The 25,427-nt window shown below is 35.2% G+C and overlaps 1 protein-coding gene across 2 annotated transcripts in view; it reads right to left on the bottom strand.

Moving 5' to 3' along the window:
- The window catches only part of NELL1 (neural EGFL like 1), an 842,535-nt gene that overhangs the window by 568,828 nt on the left and 248,280 nt on the right, over nt 1–25,427 (bottom strand). The window lies entirely within an intron of this gene.

Genomic DNA, 25,427 nt, shown 5'->3' with positions numbered 1-25,427 from the left:
GAATCTGTGTGCTTCAGAGACATGTGAGATAGTGGGGAGCATGTAGGATGTGGGGTGAGGGGACTTCTATGTTCAAATCCCACCTCAGAACTTTACTACTGTCACCCAATCAGCAGCAGCATCTTGTACCCCCCTCCTTTTTCTTCTTTCTTTGTTTCTCCTCTTCTTCCTTTTACTAAGATTACTAACTAGAATATACAAAGTGTTTTGAGGTTTTGTAAAGTATTTTACAAAAATTGCTTCATCTTTCCTCATAGCAACCCCAGATGTTACTATTATCCCCATTTCATAGATAAGGAAACTGAGGCAGACAGAGATTAAATGGCTTGTTCAAGGTAACACCAGCTACTAAGTGTTCTGAGGCCAAATTTTAGCTCAGTTCTTCCTGACTCTGGGTTCAGTGCTCTATGTATTGTACCATCTAGCTGTCTCTATAGCCATGTGATGAGCATACTACGAAAAATTAACAATGAACTGTCAGACCTCACCCAGTGATCCCAAATCTCTGTTCTTCCTACTACAGTAAGTGGTGGGTTCGAAATAGCCCTTCTCCACCTTTCCCAATGTAGGGCTCATCTATCTATTTAGAGAACACATTTTGAGCAAACAGGAAACTCTTCAAATCAGAGGAAATACACAGGCTTCAATACACATTTTCCAGCAACCTAGCATGAGGAAAGAATATCTAAAATTATTCAACATTTTGCCAACGACAGCCATGCTTCCATTAATTATAATACAATAAAAGTAACAAGCTATTCTGAATTACCTATATATCCTATTTACCTGAAGAAAACTGGAAAACCCTTTTTATTCTAGAATTCCTTGTATAAATCTTTCATAAAAAAGATTAAGTCATTTTTCCTGCTTTACTGAATACAATCTGTAGAACCCAAGTGGATCTTTTCTGGAGAATTAAGAATCATATAGGATCTCATCCATTCAATCATGAACTCTCATGTTGGAGTATATTCAAATGATCCATCAGTTGAGGAAGCGTCACCTGACAGACACTGTTGGTATTGCTTCTTCTTGCCAACATTCTAATGAGACCTAAGAAACACCAAAATGTCCACTTCCAGATCCTGAAGTCTGACGCTCCCTTATCTGATTAACATCATCTTCCTTCCACCTCATTCAGTATTTCAGTCCTCCTAAATCTGATCCACTCTGACCTTTAGGATTAAAGACAATTATAATTGCAATTGCAAAATAGGATTGAGTGTCTTAATGTTCTCTAACTTGTACTTTCATTAAAGACCTGAAAACTCTACCTAAGCAGATGCAATTATTATCTTTCAAAGGATGAAAGCCAGAGTGCTAAGATCTGTGTTATAGAAAGTTTAAGTGACTACAAGTAACAATAATACGTCATAGAGAAAAAAGCAATAAGTGCTCGCTTAGGACTGCCATGCGTACATGTTGGCCATATCACTTAACCCTTTCCAAATAATCACCAAAACCACACTTAAGAGTGAGAAATATGAAGAAGGGAAATCAAGACAGAAAATCATTAAGTTTGGGATCAGAGGATTTAGGTTCGAATACGGACTCTGCCACCATGACCTTAACAAGTAAATTTCTCTCTATGGGACTCAGTTTCTTCCTTCTAAAATCAGAAGGATGTACTCATTGATTTCTAAGTATCTCCACAGATCGATATCAATGATGCCATGATTAGACAATTGCCAAATTTCCTCCTCAGTTGAAATTCCACCTTTATATGACTCTTTGCCAATTCTAAGTTAAATGATGTGCAATCAAATTTTCATTTTGTGACCTCTATGAAAGATGGATTATAGAGTCTCACTCTCACTAAAAAGCACCTTGGAGATTATCTGACTCAATCAATTCATTTCACAGATAAAAAGAATGAGGCTTAAAGTGTTAAGTGACTTAACAAAGGTTAAAATCTTAGCATCACAAATCTGGTATTCAAAGATTGAACTCTTCAATCCACATATGAAGAAATGGAAGATCAGAGATTAAGGAACTCAACTAGGGAAGATGATCCTTATCTATAAACATAGATCACCCTTGGCCTGATCCCTGTTTGAAAATTTATTTCAGTTTAAGCAATGCAAATTTCAAAGCAAAGCCACAGGGTCTCAGAAAACAGCAATGGCTACAGGAAAAGATATGCAGTTTTCATCATCTCGGGCATTACATAGATCATGTTTAATCCAATTTCCCTTAGACTGAAGCGTCCACAAGCACCAATTTTCCAGCATGCTCATTAGACTGCAGAGTTAATAATGTTGACCAGTGGGGGGGACACAGTACTGATGCCTTCCTACTGGTCAGCATTATTGACCCAACCAAAGCTGCTAAATTAGCTGCTGTTCCCGTTCGATAGCCCACATGATGTATTTCATTGAGCACACACCTAGATAAAGAAGATTAATTTTGGTAACAATGGGACAGGAGGTACAGGAAGATGTTGAAGGACAAAGGATGAGCCATTTTTAAAAAATGGGATCATGTGCACAGGAGGGATATTCTGCAGCATGAGAATTTCCTAAAATGAGCATATCTAATTAGCTGAAGTAATTCAAGTGAAATGGAAGAAACAAAGACCACCTTAAATCATTCAAAGCAGCTTGAAGAGATATAAAAAGAGTAAGGTTGTTTTGGAAGGAACATAGGATCATAGAATTCAGGCTCAAAGGTCTTCTAGTCCAAATTTCTCATTTTATAAATGGGGAAACTGAGACCAAGAAAAACAAAGAGATGCCAAAAATTCCACAGGAAGTAATCATCAGAGAGAAAATGTGAACTCAGATCTTCTGATTCTAGGGTCATCCCTCCTCCAATACAACAATTATCCCAGATCATTTTCCATCTATACCATGGAGGGAAGGAACTGATGTTTCTGATTGGAGTCTACCTGAAACATTCAGAATAAGGCTCCCTCAAATTATCATAAATGTACTTGGACATTTCCATATTTTGTCCTCCCCACCTCCCACTAGTAGCAGGTGAAGTCCTTCAGGGAAGACATTGTTTCCTCATTTGTCTTTGTCCTGTCTCCTCAGCCTCTGGCACAGTGCCTTATAAATAGAAGGCACTTAAAACATTCTTGTTTCGCATTGGGTGACATTAGAATGGTTTAGATTGAATTAGATTGGCTGGGATCCAGCTGCTTTTGTACTAGGTATTGCTGGGAACAAAACCTTGTAAGCTGGGGTTTAGACTGGGAATCCTCTGGCATACTAAGCACCAATAGTTACTTCTTCTAGCTTTTCTGAAAGGACTATAATGATGAAAAATGGAATGAAAAACCAGAGCAAGACTTTCTTTTGCAAAGAAACTCAGACCATTTAGCCTTGAAAAGAAGAGATGTCTGATTGGAGTCGACCTGACACATTCAGAATAAGCCTCCCTCAAATTATCATACATGTACTTGGGCATTTCCATATTTTTGTCACCTCCCACTAGTAGCAGGTTAAGTCCTTCAGGGCTGACATAAGAGCTATTTCCAACTCTTTGAAGGGTTTGCATATGGAAGTCTGAATTCCATCTGACCTTGACATCAGGGAAGAGAAACAGGATACATGAGTGCAAGCTGCAGAACAACAAATTGAGATATGATGTCAGGAAAAACTTCAGTCATTGATAACAATAAATAGCCTGCATACAGCATTTCAGATTTGCCAACTGATGCTGATAATATTCCCCTTGTATAGATGAGGAAACTAATGCTGAAGGAGATCAAGTGATTTGACCAGAGTCACACAACAAGTAAACAAACACCTGAGACAGGATTTGAACAGAGTTCTTCAGACTTCAACTTGCTCACTCTATACACTGAACTATCTAGATGCCTAATGAGAACTATCAAACAGTAGAGTGAGATGCTTCAAGATATAAGAGGTTCCATTTCAAAAGATCTTCCAAAGGCTGGGTGACAATTGAAGAAGAGTTTCTTGTTCGGGGTCTGCAGTGTCATTTCAATTTCATATTCCAAGACATTTTGTATGAGTTTATACATGGTTTGATTTGGGTGAACAGAATTTTCTTACCATTTAATCCAACATTCATGCATTAAATTAAAATTGTGTTTAAGGCAGTATGGGGACTAGGTAAAGTTTGTAAAATGGAATGGTACCGTCTGGAAGCCCAGACTGTGCCACCGACTTTGTGATGGTGGGTAAATGATTTTATTTCTTTAAATCTTGTGGGTTTTTGTATATAGAATGGAGTTAGATTAGAAGAACACTAAATATTTTTTTCTGCTCAAACATCCTTTGATTTTCTAATCTGTTTCACTATCCCATGTGTGTAGATACATACAAGAAAATTTAGTATCAGAATATTCTAATTCTAAAATTATTTATACCTTAGAAGCTCTTCTCATGATGTTATCCTATCAGTACAACTTGACTTTATCATCGTGAAGCATTCCTTGCGCATATGATCAAAGTAACACAAAGCATGGTCCAGTCCATTACCTATAAGGCCAGACTTAGTTCAAGAAAATGTGGGTTCAAATCCTTCCTATCAGAATCCACAGACTATGTAACCATGTGAAAGTCAGAGAGGAACAAAATTTGAACACAATTAGCATTTAACCCCTTAAGTATTGTAATATTGGATATATTATCCTAATATACCCATTGCTGCCCCATTCAGCAGGTGAGATCTTATTCACTCATCTGTCTAAATCTTCATCCCTAGTTCAAATTCCATCTCTTTCATGAAATCATCATTAAGTTGTCCAAGCAAATGATTTTTCTCTTCTCTGATTTTTTCCTACACTCTAAAAAGCATCCCCCATGCATTTAATACTTCATTTTAAGTTGCTATTTTTCCCTAGTTGTTGCAAGTACGGTCAGCCTTCTCCCTTCAGTTAGACTATAAATTCAGCTGGCAAAGACCACCTCTGATATGATGCAGGGATTTGTCTGTACCTAATATTCCCTATCTTGGCTAGAAAAGCATGGTTGAGGGATATGAGTTGGGCCTTAAACCCAACACAGTTTAAGTTGACATAAAAGAAAAATGTCATATATATTCAGAGCATGACCGGTCATTTGTCTACTTTGGATTGGTCCCTCTGGTGGAAGCGTATAACTACATAACTTAAGAAGATGACTAGGAAAAAAAATGTTGCTAATTCTCATTGCTATTCACCCCTAGTAACTTGATCACCTTAAGACACATCTCAAAATCCCTCTGGCCTTTTAGAAATTTTTTAAAACCAAGTGGACACTTGTGGAAGAATCCTACCCTTCAGTGTTTTGAAAATCTATTATTTCTACATGAGGGGGAAACAATTTTTAAAAAGCATGAAATTTTAGATTACTACCAAATTAATAGTGTTCATAATCAAGTAAAGAGAAAAATACACTGGATTTAGAAACATTAAATAGAAGTTAAATTCTAACTTGGCCACTTACTACTGATGTATCCCCTGGGAAGTGAAGACCTCTTTGAATCTCAGTATCCTCAACTACAAAATGAGATGATTGAGCAAAATAGTGTCTAATGTCCTTTCCTAATCCCTAGAGATAGTTAAGTGGTAGAGTGGATACAGTGCTGAGACTGGAATCAAGAATACCCAACTTTACATTCAGCTTTAAATACTTACTATGTTTCTGTGCCATTTGGGTTTGCTTTTTTTTTTTCATTACAAAAGGGGATTTAATTAGGGAAATGGGGTAAAGGATAAATAACTGTAATATAAAATCCAAAAGCATTTCTAAAACTTTTTTAAGACCATTATACTTGGGATAAGAAGACTTGTGTTCAAATTTCCCACTCTGTCTCATACCAACTCTGACATCTTGAGTCGTTTACTTGACCTCTGTATCTTAGTTTTTTATCTATAAGATGAAAATAAAAGCTACAGTATGAATAGACAGTTGGTCATGGTGCCAGGAAAAAGGGATTTAGGTCCTGGCTGTGATAAACCCTGCTGTATAATCCAATGCAGTTACTTAATCTTTGAATGTAACTCTTTATGACTATAAGTTGCAGAATAGGTACCAATCTGCATTGGAAAATGGGGTTTCTTTGCCCAGGTACTATCTAACAGCAGAGAAATCATTGGACCAGATCCATGCCACCCCAACATCTGTACCAACAACTTTTACAGGATAAAATGAAACAATATATGCGTAAGAGTTTATAATCAGAAAATTCAGCAGAATATCTATTTTAAAGGAGACGACAGAGATGAAATGGACCCTAAAGATCATCTGGTCAAAATGCTATCATTTTAAAAATGAGAAAAGCAAGGCAGAGAGAAGTCAATTTGTTCAGAAATCTCATAAATCAGAAAGCTGTCAAGCCATAATTTTATATTCAGCACTCTCTCCTTGTATACATTACTGCACCATAGTTATATTAAGATAATTATCAGCGATAGAAAATTATATCAACTGAGGCAAGAAAAAAGTAGGTATCTTCTCAGAAGCACAGGAAGGGAAGACTACTTGGTGGAGATTCCTTTCCCCCCTCTAGTTCTTAGTTATTCACAACTATAATTTCCTTTTCCAGTGATTAATTGTTATTAATTTCAAATAACAATTAATCACTGAAAAAGAATGAGCAAATTAATTCCTCTGGACAATTAATGCAGACTGTACCTCCAACAATCAATTTTCTTTATCATAATTAGCAGAAAAAATAGCATTGCATCTGCTGGGTGTTAGATTTGGTAGAACATGAAAAAGAAAAAAATCATTCAAAGAAGGAATAAGGAGAAAGAGAAAATCCCTCCTATCATAAAAGCCTTTCCATGGTTGTATCAAATTTGGAAGAAGAAAATAGCTATAATCTATTCATTCCATGAGTTGTTCAAATAATAACTGATGATTGCAAGGCTGAATTTGTTAGAACTGAAAATTATTGATGACAGTGTGTTCTAACACACTCTAAAGCATATGGTTACCTTATTAGAAATTAAAATTCATTTTCATATAAATCTCAGCATGATACCATACCAAAATAACTGAAGTCACTCCAGGGGACAATGAATAATTTTAGTTCAACTGTTCTAGGGCTTGGCCCCTGTGATATGAAATTTAAACGACTTCACTGCTAAATACAAAGGCAAATTTAGAAAATGGGAACAACTGTAAGCATGGGCAGAGAAGTTATTATTTCTTTTCACTTTGGGGCAGATGCAATTTAACTTTGGATCTCTCAGTTTAGTTGCTCAGTTTTTCATCTTCCAAAACTTCCTGTTTTGTGCCAATACATCTGCTCAACTTTCCCATGTCACTTTGTTTTATCATTTTCTGCCCAGCTCCTGATTCAGTGCTTTGCACAGAGTAGGTGCAAAATCAGTGATGAATGGATGATATTGAATCAGCTTCAGAATTGCAGTTCTCTATGAAATTATGCATTTTTTGTCACTAGCTTTCATACTTACTCAAATACAGCCTGATCACAAAAAATAGAGGATGTAGGCAAATAACTTCATAACAAATTTATTATGCTTGTCTGAGGAATATTAACTTCTCTCTCTTTTTCAATTTATGGTGCTAATTCAGAATTGATCAGCTGTGCCTCAGTTTCATTATACTTCACAAGATTAGAGAAACTGTGGTATAGTAGAGTGGACCTCAGATTTAGAGTCAAAGATCTGGGTTAAATAATGACACTGATGTAACTTGGGAGATAATAGGCAAGTCATATTAACTCTCTGAAGGTCAAGTGCCTCAAATGTAGAATGAGAGAGTTGGATTAGATTTTCTCAATGGCCACTTCCTTCTTGAAATCAATGAGCCCATTAACAATATGCATTTCCTTTACCAGCTCATTTTACAGATGAGGAAAGTAAGGCAAACAGGGTTTAGTGATTTGCCTAGTGTCACACAGCTAGTAAATATCTGAGAACAGATTTGAATTCAGGTCCTCCTGACTTTGGGATGGTACTCTACCCACTGCTCCACTTGGCTGCCTCAAGAAGTGTATGTATCAGTCTATAACTAAATATATCTCTACACAAATACACATATTTAGATATGTGCATCACATTTATTTTACTGTGATATCTCTTCCCTCAAATACATGTGAGATAAGACGGGAGAAATCACAGAGGGAGACGGAGAAAAGGAAGGAGAGAATGGTGGAGGAAGGGAGGGAGGGAGGGGAAAGGAGGGGGGGGATACTTAGAACCAAGACAAATGATGGATAAGGTAACCCAGAGCAGAACCCAAAATACAATGATACAATCACTCAATAAAACCTACTACATTAATCCCAACAACTTCAATCATCCCATTCCTCCTACTTCCTCTAACCCCCCTATTCATTACACTCTCATAAGTACTTAGAAATATTTGCCCCAGAGCAAAGGAATGGCAACTTATATGAGATGTATCTAGCTTGGGAGATCACAGTGGAAGAAAGGATGTGTCAGGAGGTCTTAATGTTGATGGAAAATAGGCTTCAACTTATAAGTCATCCATGACTAGGAATAAAGGAAAGAGGCCATTTTCACCCAGGAAAGAGGCCATTGTCAACTAAAGAGGGCCAAGAAGGGAGAAAGATACAATATGGTCTGACCACCGTGAAGGGATCACCTCCCACCCCTTTGTTAAAGTTCTAGACACAGATCACAGTCATTGGAAGCAAATTGAAGAACACTTCACACGCTACTTTCTCTCCAACATTACATGGACACATCTGTTACTGATGCCAAAAAATTCTATTTTCCATAGGCTATCGGATTTCATTTTGTGTTTTCCACAATTATATTATACTGAAAACTTTATTATTATCAATGGATTCTTTCAATACCCTTAGGGAATAAGGACTAATGCCACATCCTGCTATCCATTCACCATATTCCACCTCCCAATTTTGTTCCTCTGCACATGGATTTCTCTCATGCTTTGAATGCTCTCCCTACTGAATTCCATCTCACAGACCTCTTAGTGCTCTGAGAAATACCTGATATCAGTACATCTGGTGATTCAGACTCTGGATTGAAACAGAATGAGATATCTGTAGACCATCTGACAATGTTAAAGGACACATGCTTAACAATAGCATGGAGAGGTATAGTGTTGATTCAAGTGAGGAGAAACATGTATCAAGGTTAAGAAAACCCTGACTCCTTGCGAAATGGGCTTTCTGTTTAAGAGGCCAGGGAACTATGCCAACTTTTCCAACCTTAGTCTTTAAAAAAAAAACTGAGCCATGAGGATTCAAGTCTCAAAAAAGACAGTACCATTGCTTTTTCAATGTAGCCCAGCTTGAGAAATGACCTTAAAGGATGCTCCTCCTCCTATTGGCTATCCTCCATGCCCCCCTCCTCACTTCAGCCTGTATTCCTTTAACATACCTGTATTCCTTTAAAATATGCAAGATATGTCTTATAGATCTAGACTTATGATCCTAAAAACTAATCTAAGAGTCAGTAGTCAATGGGATTTAGCCTTATAATCTGAGCTATATAGTCTAGGATCAATGAAAAAAAACATGGCTAGTTGAATGGTTTTAGCTTGAAACAAAACATAAAACAACATATCAATGATATACTGAAAACTCAGTAGCTCAGGTGAACAGGAAAATGATGTTTCATGGATGAAACCAGGAGTATACCTGCGACTTCAATAGCATTAGGTAAAGAAACTGAGTCGAGTTTCTGAGTGAACAAACTCCTTCTACCAATGCTACTGTAACTTATAGTCTTAAAGAGTTACCTAGGGTGTTGTTAGGGTAACCTGCCCAGGGCCACAAAGCTACTATGTGTCAAGGGAAAAACTAGAACTGGAATCTTCCTGCCTTCTGACCCAGCTCTCTATCCATTTTGAAACACTGACTCTACTATGCCTACGGTATAAAACTGTCACATTGAGGATGTGAAATTTTCTTTCTCTGGCTATAAGTATGGATGGCAATATTCCATCTCTAGATTTATCCTTCAGTATTAAGAGAGCTAAATTCAACAGCAATTAGTAAAAATAAAGGAAGAAAACTTTGATAACCCAACTGTCCATAATGAGTAATTTTCTAAAACTACTCACACTTCAAAAACAAGAGTCAATTAGACTTTAACTTTTTAGTTATACAAGATAAACATTTTGTAAACTAGATAGATGTTGTGTTGAATCATTTCATTTATGTTCAAATCTTCATAATCCCATTTGGGGTTTTCTTGGCAAAGATACCAATATCTTTATTCTTTATTGATCTTTATATTAATATATTATCAATATAAGACATGAAAACACAAAGGGATGATATGGAACCAGCGTGACCTTTCACACACAAATTGTTCTGGTTTTTATTTGAATATTAACTTCTCGTCAAAAGCCAATATATAATATGAATTAGATTCAAGGATGGTCACTATATCTGCACCAGAAGCTACTTTAGGAAATAATAGATAAGAGTCTACTTACCATAATTGATAGTAGAAGGAAAGGTGCCTCTGATGTTCACATTTTATTATGGGGAAAGAAAAGATGTGATACTGAAAGAACAACAAATAAAGTTCAGAAGAGTCTGCCATAATTTCTGTGGCAATCTCTTCTCATCAGAGATAAAAGTGGAACTACCATCTTTTGATTCTAACATTTCAGTATTCCAACTTTTATAGGAGAATACAAAAATAGTTTTTGTCAATGAAAGAAAGGTAGAAGAAACAAAAGCTGTACTTAACATACAGAAGAAATCCCTAAAGAACTAACATGATCTATAAAGTAGGCAGTGAGAGACTTGCTAGCTAATTTAGAAAAAGATTTTTAAAGGAAAAGATAAGACAATGTTATCTTCTATGCAAAAAATACAGGAGAAAAATCACTATGAACCCACATGACTACTTTTCCATCTCTCTAAAATAGAGAGGGACACAAGATGCAAGATGCCAATGTATACTACAGGAGAGAAGAAAAGTGCCAATAATCTTTGTTTTTCTCTTTATACTGCTAACACCTAGCATCTACCATGATACTTTTCATTCGGTAGGTATTCAATGGATCCTAACTGAATTATAGATAATTATCTTCAGGCAACCACAAGGTTGACTGAAAATGGTAGGAAATACAGGATTCTGCTTTATTTATTGTCTGTCTGTTGATTGTTTAGCATTTAACTCAGTAGAGATCGACTGGCATTAAAGCTCTTCTCCAACAAGTTATGTACAACACATATGTTAAAGTCAAGCAATACTCCTAGAAAGATACAACCATATGGACTTTTTTGTTCAATAATCCTCTGATTATCAATATTAAATTAAATGATGCATAATCCTTAGATGTATGCTTGTCAAAGTATGTTATGGAAGATGCCCTGTGCAAAATCCATATGGAAGAGGGCTTCTTTAGATATCTCTTAAGTTCCCAGAGTGTCTAATTTCAAAAGCAATAGTGTTGATTGCACTGAGCACTACAACACTAAGAGGCATCCTCAATGAGATCAATGGTTAATTAAAAAGCATCGGTTTAGCAATTCCCACAGAATAACAACAGCAGAAACAACAACAATGAAAATAAACAAGTAAATGAAGAATGCATGTTGCCCAGATCATAACACAGAGTTGAAAGGCAGCCCACTAAATTAACCCAGAGGCAGAGATCCATAGAATTAAAGATAGAGAGATAACTGTGTGTTTATAAATATATTTGTATATGAACATTATGTGTATATACAACAGAGTTGAATGGCAACCCACTGAATTAACCTGAGGCAGAGACCTATAGAATTAGAGATATAGAGATGGCTGTGTCTTTATAAATATAGCTGTATATGTACATTATGTGTATATACATATACATACATATATAGTACATACTACCGATATATGGAAAGATGTGGATGAGCATATATATATATATATATATATATATAGTTTATATGTATATATACAGTTCTTACAGATATATAGACAAAATATGTCTTCAGAATGATGTATATGTGAATATATGTGTATATATACATGCATACATATACTCACATGTAGATCCTTCATAAAAGTAATATGCTGAGTGCTAAATTCATTAGGGGGTTTCATACAATGATGCATTTGGAACTACCAGGACATCAAGTCAAAGTCCTTTATTTTGTAGATAAGAAAACTTCAAAGAGTTAAAGAGCCACACCTAATGGAACATAGGTGACAGAGCCAGAATTCAACCACTGTTACTTTGTCTTTAAATATGCTGCCCATTCCACTGCATCAGGACATTGCCCAGTGTGTCAATAATCTCAAATTACTGTTCTCAGAAATCTATTTTTTAAAAAAACCATCTTCTCCTAAGGGATTCTATATGACATCAAATCATAGAATATTAGAGTTACACTCTGATACCCACTCTCTAAGTCCATTTTTAATCCACTGTGCTCTTATTCTATTTTCCTAGATAGAGACTTCTAGGGCCTCAGAACTGTTCTCTTCACATATAACCCTTCTAAGAGAACTGCTGCTGCTTGGGTTTTTTGGTACTATTTTTTAGATCTGGATTTACCCTAGAGGGAAGACAGTAGAACCCTGAATGCTCTCAATTTTCCTGCCTAGCTGAGCAGGCTGGCAATACCTACTAATGGGAGTGCTGCCCTAAACTTGACTTTCCTCAAGTTTCAAGAAATTTGAGTACATCCTAGGGATAAGTTCAACTCCGGGAGGGATTCACTCCTAAAAACACTGACAAATCATTTTTACTGACACACTCAAAAGCTACAGTCAGGTCACTGTCTAATCATTTTCTTTTTCCCGTCAGGCTGCTGTTCACTCTCTCTGATCTCACTCGTACCACTGATCTCTGCACTCTCAATAGCTCTTGACACATTCTGCCACAAATAAACAAAGGCCATTTTCCTTCCTAGCTCTATCTTCTCCCCCCAATTACTAGCTTCTGAAGGATATCTTGATAATTCTTCTCTTTTATAGCCAAGGAGGTAACCAACAACTACAGACCTAGTTTAATATAGTCACAGATCTTCTCCCCTTCAGAATCTACCAAATATGTTCTCAGAAGGAACAAAATCACAAATGCCAAAGGGAAATGACAAGACTAGAATCTATGTATACTGCAGTCCATTATCAAAAGTGATTTGTGTATAAGAAATGAAATAAAAGGCATCATTAGGAGGCAGAGCAAATAGGGGACGGATAAGATATGAATGACCAAAATGTCATACTTTGGCTGTGTAATATCAAAAACCTAGAGGAAGCACACCAGCTAACTCCTTTACAGAGGATTTTTGGAAGTATATTAACAAGAATTACATTGTTTGACAAGGCATTGGCAGCTAGTATCATGGTGGATTGAGCTCTGGGCCTTTTAAATTCTAATTCAGTTTTGGATACTAGCTGTACAACCCTGGATAAGTCACTTATCCTATGTTTTCCTCAGTTTCTGCATCTGTTAAAAAAGGATAAGAATAGTATCTGCAGAGGATACCAAGAAAGATCCCTTGCCCTCCATGAGCTCCCATTCTAATGAGGGCAAAATGTACAAATAACCATGTACACAGTAGTATGAAACTCAAAAAGAAATGGCTCTTCTAAACCATAGATAAACATCCTTGCACATGTATGGAATTAGAAAATCAGTTATGCTTTCTTGTATTTTTATCTTTTTGTTAAATATTTCCCAGTTATAATTTAATCTGGTTCCCTGCAATGAGGGGGTCTAGCTAGCAGCATGTGATCCTCATCTTTGACATGTCCACCATCTCTAGGCAATCTGGTCCAATATTTTAATTTTACTGGTAATAAAATCAAAGGTGTAAAAAGTTAAATGAGTTTCTCTGCATCACAGAGGCAGAATTAGAATTTAGTTTTTTTTTTTTTTTTATTCCAGAGCAAATCTTCTTTCTACTGTAATACTCTGCCTCCCAAGTTGGAGTGGCTGCAGTGCTTTGCACAATGCCTGGCACATAATAGGCACTTAACAAATGCTGGTTGTTTTGAATGATGAAGAGGCATAAGGCCTGAATAGTTAAGCTGCATGCTTTTTGCGGGAGGTGAGCATCAATTAAGGGGGTAAGCACAGAATCAAGACATAATATATAAAAAAATCATTCCTCCATAATGGAGAACTAAGAAGAATCTTTGTTGGGGAAAAACCTTGCTGACATTCCTGAATTTCCACATTAGAGATTCATTCCATTATCTTGCAAGAGCATTGGACTGGACAAATCTCATAGATTTGAAAAGGGAGAGACCTTAGAGATCATCTGAAGTAATTTGGCCAAGGTTCCAAGTCACAGAAAGGATATATGAACTTGGATCCCTAGACTTTCAGAACATTGCCCTTTTTACTTTGTGTAAATAGATGTGTAAATATACTCTTCCCCCCAAAAATCAAAAAAGAATCTGGCTTGATTATAAAGAACCTTACAGCTACCAGCACCACTTCTAACCTCTGCTTACTTTCTAGTCCACAACAGAAACCAGCTGATATCATTCCACTTTTAAAGCCTGTAATAATTGAGACGGAATTTAAATCAAATTTGTCTCCCATACTAACTCTACTCATTACACTAAGACCCTGGAGAATGAGCCTCCCTGTGCCTGAAGATGCCCCAGGAACTATTATTTCTTACATATTCAGCAGCCAGTAACTCTGAATTAATGACCTTGTATGTAAATTTCTTTGTCTTCATACAAGCACTATCAAATTAAATAAAAACATGTTCAGCATTCTTTGCCAGGACCTAAATAGGCTTTGAAGGAACAAAGACAGGAAGGGAACATTGGACTCCTTCTGCACAATACCTGTCACCTTGGGATGGCGAATTTCTTTCCCCAAGCACAACACTTCTGGTGGAATAGAAAATAAGACATTGAGTTTAATTTCCTCCTGCCAAATTAACTTCCTCTGATGCTGGTGGAAATGTGTATAATGAGACGCCTGCAGGATGGGAAAACCATAGACATCAAGGAGCCATCATTTCAGAAGCAGGGGCTAAAATTCAAGTGTGTCCAGTGTAGAAGGTAGCAGAACCCTACAGGCAAAGAGATCACCACCAATGCAAAGGGCATTTGTATGAATTCGTGCCAGTTTATGCAAATAAGAAACATTCTTCACACCCCTTGAGTGCTACTGTTGATTGGATTGACATGTCAAGCATTTTTTAAATCATTGTCTATCACAGACTTTTTGTAACTGAACTCTAGCCTACTTTTTCCAGACTTCACATTACTCACCATTATGTCCTCTTAAGATACAAACACACAAACCTCTTGGAAGGGACTGGAACTGAACATTCCAAATCCAACTCTTCGCTTCTAATCAAGCAATCGCCCTGTACCTGGAATGAACTCACTCCTCTAAACCCTTTGGAATCTTGAGCTTTCTTCAAGGCTTAGCTCACTACATTCTAGTGGAAGTCTTCCTGATCCTCCTGGATATTTGTGCTTTCTCATACTACTTAATTAGCAAACATTTATTAAGCACTTTCTATGTGCCAGGTATTTTGCTAAGTTCTGAGGATACAAAGAAAGGTAAAAATCAAGTAGTGTGTATATGTGTATATGTATATATAAAGATATTGTATATATAATATTCACATATATACATATCTATGTATATATGCACATATACGATATATATACATTTATATACATATATACATGTTTATGTCTGCATATACACATGTATGTGTTTTTATCCATACATGAACAAAGACAGATAAGTATAAATACACAAGTGTGTGCATCCATATATACATATGATTACACATACACAAATGTACATTGTGTATATATTGTGCACAGAGATGTGCATGTGTATATGATAAATATGTATATCTGTATATTTTGTTTATATAGATACATATCTTCTAAATATCTATTTCTTTTTATCCTATATCCATTCGACGATATAACTCCTTGAGAAGAGACTATTTTTTTTAATGTTTTGCTTTTATAATCTAACAAAGCAACTTGCACATAAAAGGCAGTTAATTAAAATTTACCAATTTGAATTGAATTGCCTCTTTTCCTTTTACTCAAAAAAATACTTCTCAAGAATCTCTCTAGCAGTGATTGCAGGAGAGAAGATGTATTTACCAAACAAAAAAACAAAAAACTACAGTACAACCTTCACTGAGGAACATTCTATGATCTTTCACAATCAAACACTCCAAGAGGTAAAAATGATCAAGAAAGTAAAAACATGTGTTCTGAAGAGAAACCCTTACTACTACCAAAAGATGCTGTACTCCCATCCTCCTGTTATTTTATCTAGGTAGCCAGGCCAATTCCCCAGTTTTCTCACTATTCTAATCAAGCCCTTTCCCTACTGAGTAAACTCAACTTCCTCCCTATTTCCTCTAGGAACAAATTTTAACTCTTCTGTTTGGTGTTTAAAACCCTATAAGCTCCTATAAAATAATTGTATATCTTTATATTCATTCTTTATATAAGTATCCTCCATGTCTAGTAAAAGATCTGATATACAATAGTGACTTAATACTTGATTGATTCATCATCAGTTCTCAATACATCTTTCTAATCTCATCACATCATTCCTTCTTTCACAAATACTAGATTCCTGACAAGCTTTTCTTATTGCTCCTCATGCGCACCATCATTTACAACTAACCAATGACTATATTCCATTCCTAAAATGCTCTTCCCCTCACCTCACTTCCTTAAAATCTCTTCTTTTCTTAATGTCCCATCATAAACCATCTTTTCTCTGAGGCCTTTGTGATGTCCCCAAAGCTAAATGTTTTCCTCAAAATCCCACGTATATGTTTTTTTTACTATTTGGCATACATTGCTATTTATATGCTTTGTCCCCATCTATCTATGTTTGAAATCAGAGAGATGTTATTTTTTTAATTAGCAAAGGGATTAAAATCAGTAATGAGGGTACCAGCACTCTCCCATAAAAAAACATTAACATTGTATTTATGAGTTCTTTTTTGTTTTTTTTAATTTAATTTTATTTTATTAAACCTTTTTATTTACACAACCTTTGCATGGGTAATTTTTCAACATAGACCCTTGCAGAGCCTTCTATTTCAAATTATCCTCTTTCCCCCCACCTCCTCCCCTAGATGGCAGACAATCCAATACATGTTAAATATGTTAAAATATATGTTAAATCCAATATATGTATACATACACATATATATATATATATACATATGTATATCTTGCTACACACAAAAAACCAGATCAAGAAGGAAAAAATCTGAGAAAGAAAACAAAATGCAAGCATACAATAACAGAAAGAGTGAAAATGTTTGTTGTGGTCCACATTCAGTTCCCACGATTCTTTCTCTGGGTGTAGATGGCTCTCTTCATCTCTGAACAATTGGAACTGGTTTGAATCATCTATTTATGAGTTATTTAGGGCAACATGGTCACTATTCAGAGCCCAACAACATATCCACAGGAAAGTGTGGCAAATTACCATGCAGAAATGACACAAACTCTGAGCATAGGGTTGGGAAAACCTGGGTTTAAATCCTTAGGTGACATTGGTCAAGTCATTTAATCATCTTTGATTTCAATTTCTCATCTATCAAATGGAAACCACAATTTAGATAGTGTCTACTTAGCAAGATTTTTATAAGGAACAGCAAATGTCACATTAAATAAAACTTTTTGCAAGACTTAAAGTGTTCTATTCAATTCAATTCATCAAACAACTATTTGTTCCCTACTACATGCCAATCACTATACTTGTCTTAAAAAATGGCCCCTACTCTCAAAGAGCTTACTTCTTACTAAATGAAAACAGCATTTACACAGTTAAGTAAATAAAAATATACTAATAAATCTCTGTCTTTTTTCTATGAAATGGGATTAATCATATCCATATGCTTGCTAGGATCAACAAAACCATGTGTAAAAACTAATTATATCTCCAGCCAGAACTATAGTCACTGAATAAAAAATATCTTTGATTTGGAAAGGACCCCAGGAAACATCTAGTAAAGACTATACATATTACATGTATATGGTGTTCTTGATGGTACCCACATCACTGTTCTGCTTCTGCCTGACCATCCCTAGTGAAAGAGCACTTCCAGAGGCTCTCCCACTTTGGCACAGCTCATCAGGAAAAGAAAATTCTTCTGACATTCATAGAAAGTCTGTCCTGCAATTTCAATGATTTGAATCAATCTAACAAATCTCAAATCCTTGCCATATGCCAATCCAAAGGCAAAAATGTCAAGGTGCTTGAACTGAAGGAACTAAAAGGAGATATCTAATAATCCCAATGCAAGGAAGTAGAGATGGGGCAAAAGGAGAGATATAGGCAAAGTAAGTAATTAGGAAAGGAATTATGAGAAATCTACATGAGTCAAGACAAGCTTACCTGGGAAAAGGAAAAAAAAAGATTCTGAAAGACAGAAAGGAAGAGGGGTTACATTCAAGGAATAGGAATGCCTCGTACAAATGGCTGGGATTAGGGAAATAGCTGCTAGGTTAGTTAAATGGAAGGTAAAGTGCTTGGTGAAAAATAATATTAGACAAGGGGAGAAAGATAAATTAGAGATAGATTAGAGATAGCTTTGAATGTCATCCTAAGGAGACTGTATTTTATCCTAGAGGAATAAGTGAAACAATCACCAATTTGTTTGTTTGTTTGTATTATTAAAAGAAAGTGACATAGTTCTGTGTTTTTTTTTTCCTTTCTTTTAGCCCAGACCTCTGATTTTATTTAGAGAGAAAATTCCTACTGAGGTTCCCTTTCAGTGCAAACAAGCACACTTTTTTTATTTGTAATTTAGAACATTGCCTGGAAGCACTGGGAAGTTAAGGAAGACAGTTTGATCTAAACACAGTGTATAATATTTATTATGTGAGATTTCTTAAAATGGAAATTTATTGTTTGGCATTTTGAATCCTCTTAATTTTCTGCTGTTCACAAGGTATTTTTTCTAATTTTCTTCCAGGTTTTTTCTTTTTCTTTTTTTTAATTTTTTTCAATTTTGCACTTAAGCTTTAAATAAATAAATCTATTTTTAAAAAAAGGAAAATTATTTGGGAAACTATGTGAAGCTATTCAAGATAGGAGAGATTAAAGGCAAGGAGAATAATTAGGAGCATATTTTAATTGTCCATACAAAATAAGGGTGTAAATTATGGTGGCTATGGGACTACAGAAGGAAGTTGATAGAAAAAAATGTTGTGAAAGGAGAATTGATAGGGTTGATGTGATTAGCTATGAAGGAATGAAGAGAATTAAAAAATGACTAAAATATTTTAAACCTGGGTAACCAGAAGAATAGCAATGTTCTCAAAATAAATAAGGAAAATTGGAGATGGCATGGGTTTATGGTTATGAATCCAGTTTTTGACAGGATAAATATAAGTGGCTAGAAGGATTTCTGGGTAGAATAATCATAGAAATAAAATTGAACTCATGGGAGTGGATGAGATCACTCATGGAGAGAAAATAGAGAATTAATAAAAGCAGAGCCATAGCAGAACCTTCAAGACCTCAAGGGACAAAGTTCAAAGAACAAATAAAGGAGACTGAAATTAAGTGGTGAGACAAGGAGGAAAATGTGGAAATATCAGCATTACAGAAAACAAAGGAGAAGAGCATATACCAGAGGAAGGGATGATCCACCATGTGAAAAGATGCATATAAGTCAGGAAGGAAAAGCACTAAGAAAAAGACATTGAATATAGAAATGAAGAGGTCATTATTGAATTTTGAGGAAGCAGTTTCACTAATTGATCAGAGCCAGATTGCAAATTAATGAGGGAATGAGTGGATGATAAGGACCAAACTTAGGATACATAAGTCCCCTTTCTAGGAATTTAATAGTGAAAGGGAAGAAAGATAAAGGCTGATGGTTCAAGGAGACATCAAAATCAAGGTTTTTTTTCAGAGTAGGAGAAATCTCAATATATTTGCAAACAATAAGAAAGAAATTATCAAATATAGGCAAAATGAAAACTGACAAACTAGAAAGAGTCCAAGAGAAGGAAAGCAATCATGATTGTAAAGGACCTTGAGTTCATGTCACAAGGGAATCAGTTGAAAGAACTTGACATTTTTAGCCTAGAAAAGGAAAAAAAAATCAATTTGGGCATATGATAAGTAAATCTTATTACTTTTAGTACAAACTTGTGCAGGAAAGATTAGATTTGTTCTGCATGTCTTAAAAAAGGATCGATGTTGCTTAGGCTTCATATCAGGAAAACCTTTTAAATAATGGAATTGTTCAAAAGTGGAATGGCTGCCTGGGGAAGTAACTGGGTTTGCCTTCCTTAGAGGTCTTCCTTCAAACAGAGGCTGAAGGATCATCTGTCAGATATATTATAGTGGGGATTCCTTTCATGTGCTGAGGTTCTTTTAAATTCTTAAAGTCGATAATTCAATGACAAGAAAGAAAGAGAATGGAGGCAGTGCCAGAAAGAGAAAGGAAGGAGTATTATCAAGGGCACAAATAAGGGGGAAAACCTGGGAAATGGTTGGGTCCACCTTATTTTCTGGGAGCCTGGAAAGGGGGAAAAGAAAAATGGGTAAAAATGTATAGCTGTCTTGTAAAGTAAAATTGTAGAGATGAGACAACTCTATGGATATTTGACTTTCTTAGTCAAGTATAGGATGAAACTTGGTCAAGTATAGGATGATGCTGATGACCTTAGGTGAAAAGAAAGAGCTTAGGAAAAAACACACAGGAAGGCAATCAGAAAAAAATAAATAAAGAATTTTTCCAAAGTCTTTGATAAATTGCTTCTAATTCTCTCTTCCAGGACAAGATCCAACAAGCCTTATCCCTTTTTTACAGGACAGCTTTTAAAATACTTGAAGCCAATTGTCATCTCACTTCCCATGACTTCCTCCGAGTCTCACAATTTTGTCATCATCCTGGCAGCCATCCCTCTCTGGACATATAACTGTTGCCACCTAAGATGTGACATCTAGAAGTAAAATTGGTCTGTCAAATACAGATTATTATTTCTTTCATTTTTTTTTTGCACTGTGATTTTCTTAGTACGACCCAAGACTGCATTGTCTTTTCTGGCTGATCCATCATACTGCCTGACTCACCTCACAAAACTTGTTATTACATAGACTCAAATATACATGATCTAATTATGTGCCCTCAAATGCAATTTTTAAATGGTTTTATTTAATATGGCTTTGATATGATAATATTGGTTTCATCCCCCAATATGAATAGGGCTTCCAGTGAGCTATCAGATTTTTTAAAAATAAGAACAGAATAAATTCTTCATTTCTGATAGGCAGTCTAATCTTATTTGAAATAATTAACTAGAAAAGTTCATCACTCAATCCAGTCAACCAAAAAAATTCATTTAAACTCATCAACAAAAAGATGCGTGTTTGATTATTTTTTTAACCAGTCTGAGCTTATCAAATCAATTTTTCAACATGCTGATAAATTCATCGACTCTTAGAATTAGCTATAGATTCCTGACCAAACTACTCTTTGCTCTAAATATTAGTTTCTTTGCTGGCAAGAAGAAGTAGTAAGGCAAAGTAAACTCTGAGTTTATATTTGGCTCTGACATTCTATGGTTCTGTACTAATTTGGGTTAATATGAATGGGTTCATTGCAATGAGCATTTATGAAGCATCTACTCTATACAAATACTCTATTAAGTTCTAAAGATACAAAGAAAAATTCTAACGGCCTCTGTCCTCAGGGAATTTATATTCCACTGGAGGAAGAACACTATCTCCCTAAATAAGTAAAATCAATTATTAAGTAATTTCAAAAAGGAATGATCACTAACAGTTGCTGGGCCAGGAAATGACTTATATAAGAGATATGAGGGACGTCAGAGATGTAAGCAGAGATGAAGAAAGAAAAAAATTTAGACATGAACAAAAACCTATTTGGGTCAGAGAGGTAAGATGTATATGTGTGTGTATGTATGTGTGTGTGTGTATGTGTGTGTGTATGTATGTATGTATGTATATCCAAACTAGAAATAACAGGTCACTTTGACTAGGACAGAATGTGTGAAGGGGAGTATTTCCATTCAAATAAACTTAACATAATTTAAAACTGAATAATTTGTTTCTCATTTTAAGTGACTGTCTCACTGCAAAGTTGGCCATTAAGGTACCACCAATTTCTCATGGACCACTGAGAAGATATCAAATGTCAATGGCTTATCACTAATGAAATGAGTCAGCACATAAAATAGAAATAGGCTAAAATGATAGATTATGAAAATCATTCATTCCAAAGAAGTTTTAAGGATACTTTGACATTTATGTTAAACACCTGTGAAACACAGAACTTTAAGATGACTTTCAAAGCATTGTATAAATCTGAATAAATAAATCTGTATAAATCACCCAATAATTTATAAATCCATAGGCAAATAATAATTACACAAAGCTTAGCTCCAATATAGAGCTTTTCAGCCAACAAAACAAAAAGTCCTGGGGAAAAGGGATCAGAAGAAATCAGCTGATAGATACAATGAATAAGAGCTGTACCCAGGTTAAAATGGAATTTAGTATACAAGTATGTGTTGCTATTGAATCATGTCCAATTTTTCAAGATACCATTTGGGATTTTCTTGGCAAAAATACTGAAATGGTTTTACATTTCCTTTTCCAACTCATTTTATACATGAGGAAACTGAGACAAGCAGAATTACATAACTATTAAATGTTTGAGACCAAATTTCAACTCAAGATGAATCTTCATGAATTCAAATCTGGTAGTCTATCCATTGAGCCCCCTCAGTTCCCCAGTATATAACTACACTCCTCCTATAAGAAAATAACATCTAAACTGTAGATTTAATTATAAAAAACCATAGTGATTATTATTACAAATGTGCACAAATTTTATACAAATATATACAGATTTTAATAGCAAAGATATCTGATGAATTTTCAAGTATTTGCTTTACAAACTTTCATTTAAATAATTTTTCAAAAGAAATATACACATTATATTTTTTATTTTGCTTGCATGTTTTAAAAATATTTTCATTTCTATTATCTGCATGTTAGCCTGACTCTGGTGCCTGTTTCTGTAATTATTTAGTTAAATTTCCCTACATTTCATTTTCATAATTGAGATGGAGAGTTGGACCAAATTATCTCAAAGTTAGACTGGGGCAATGATATTATGCAATATCACCCATATAACCCATATGTGCAAAAATGTTTGTGGCAGACTTTTTTGTAGTGGCAAGGAACTAGAAACTGAATGGCTGCCCATCAGTTGGAGAATGGCTGAACAAGTTATGGTCTATGAATGTTATGGAATATTATTGTTCTATAAGAAATGATCAGGAGGATGATTTTAGAGAGCCTGGAGAGACTTACATGAACCGATGCTGAGTGAAGTGAGTAGAACCAGGAGAACACTGTACATGGCAACATCAATCTGAACAACAATCAACTCTGATGAATGTGATCTTAACAATGAGATGATTGATGTCAGTTCTAATGATCTTGTGATAGAGAGAGCCATCTACACCCAGAAAGAGGACTATGGGAACTGAGTATGGATCACAACATAACATTCTCATTCTTTTTGTTGTTGTTCACTTACATTTTGTTTTCTTACTCATTTACTTTCTTTTTTTAATCTGATTTTAAGAGTTGCATAAATAGGTATAAATACATATTGAATTTAACATATATTTTAACATGTTTAACATATATTGAATTGCTTGCCATCTAGGGAAGGGGGTGGGGGGAGAAGGAGGAGAAAATTTGAAACACAAGTCAATATTGAAAAATTATCCATTCAACTGAATGGATGTCCATCAGTTGGAGAATGGTTGAATAAATTGTGGTATATGAAAATTATGGAATATTACTGTTCTGTAAGAAATGACCAACAGGATAATTTCAGAAAGGCCTGGAGAGACTTACATGAACTGATGCTGAGTGAAATGAGCAGGACCAGGAGATCATTATATACTTCAACAACAATACTAGATGATGACCAGTTCTGATGGATCAGGCCCTCCTCAGCAACGAGATCAACCAAATCATTTCCAAAGGAGCAGTAATGAACTGAACCAGCTATGCCCAGAAAAAGAACTCTGGGAGATGACTAAAAACCATTACATTGAATTCCCAATCCCTATATTTATGCACACCTGCATTTTTGATTTCCTTCACAAGCTAATTGTACAATATTTCAGAGTCTGATTCTTTTTGTACAGCAAAATAACGTTTTGGTCATGTATACTTATTGTGTATCTAATTTATATTTTAATATATTTAACATCTACTGGTCATCCTGCCATCTAGGGGAGGGGGTGGGGAGGGGTAAGAGGTGAAAAATTGGAACAAGAGGTTTGGCAATTGTTAATGCTGTAAAGTTACCCATGTATATATCCTGTAAATAAAAGGCTATTAAATTAAAAAAAAATTATCCATTCATATGTTTGGAAAACTAAAAAAAATTATTAAAAAAAAGAAAAACAAAACCTGTGATGTAGGTAGGAAAGGTGTTAGCATCTTCCTTTGACAGAGATAACTAAGGGGGAAAGAAATTAGTGTCACAAAGCTACATTAGATCATAACATATATCAGGCAAGACCTGCTGCTGCTGCTGCCTCCTGGGACTAAATGACATGAAACTCTCAACGCTCTGGTTTCTCCTACCTTGTCACTTGTCAGGGCTATAACCAAAGGCGGAGATTTGGGTCTTTGTTCCATTAGGTCTTTCTCTATTTTGATTTTCAGAGATATCTGTTTTGGGCAGAAGACTGCATTGTTTTTTGCTAAATATCTGTCTTAGTTTAATGATTTGGAGAATGTATGAAAGTGGTCGACTGAAGCAAATAATAACCATTTAGGAACTGGTAAGGACCGGAATTTGATGAGCTGTACTTTGAATGAAATATATAAGGGGCAATAATGTAGCATAAAACTAGAAAGGAAAAGTAACACTAAATTAAAGAGGGTCTTTGAATAGTAGGGCAAAAAATTTGCTTTTTATCTAATAGGCAACAGGGAACCATTGAATATTTTTGATGAGTAATGATGAAATCTGACTTGTGCATTATTTAGGAAGACATATAGAGGAGAGAAATAGTATATAGATCGGACTATGCCCAAAGAATTACATTTCCTAATTCAGGAAGAAGATGGAGATGGGTATATCAGGGGGAAAATACATATATTGGGAAAAGAAAGGGGTTTACAGGGTACAACCTTCAATAAATTATAAATATTAAATTAATTAAAATGTTACTTCTCATTTCTGGATAATCAAGCCTTTATTTTATCTCCTTCCCTATATAAATTCCTTATAGTCAGTAAGGCTAAAAACAGAAATGTTTTCAAAACAAAAAGCACTTCAACTCTGCAGTGAAATCCAATAAACTATAATATTTGCATAAGAGACAACAGACTCCCAACCAAGGCTATGATTTACTGCATTGTAAAAAATATGAGATATTTGCAAATTTGTGCAGTTGCAACATCTAATTTTAAATGTCCAAGTATCCATTTTATAGTAATATGATTTGATTTTGTTTTGGAAGGAATAGTGTTTTGTGTGTCTGTTTTATGCATATATATATGTGT

The sequence above is a fragment of the Sarcophilus harrisii genome, chromosome 6, assembly GCF_902635505.1.
Source record: "Sarcophilus harrisii chromosome 6, mSarHar1.11, whole genome shotgun sequence".
Lineage (NCBI taxonomy): Eukaryota > Metazoa > Chordata > Mammalia > Dasyuromorphia > Dasyuridae > Sarcophilus > Sarcophilus harrisii.
Note: the sequence above shows the minus strand (reverse complement) of the source record. Positions and strands in the feature narration are given on the sequence as shown.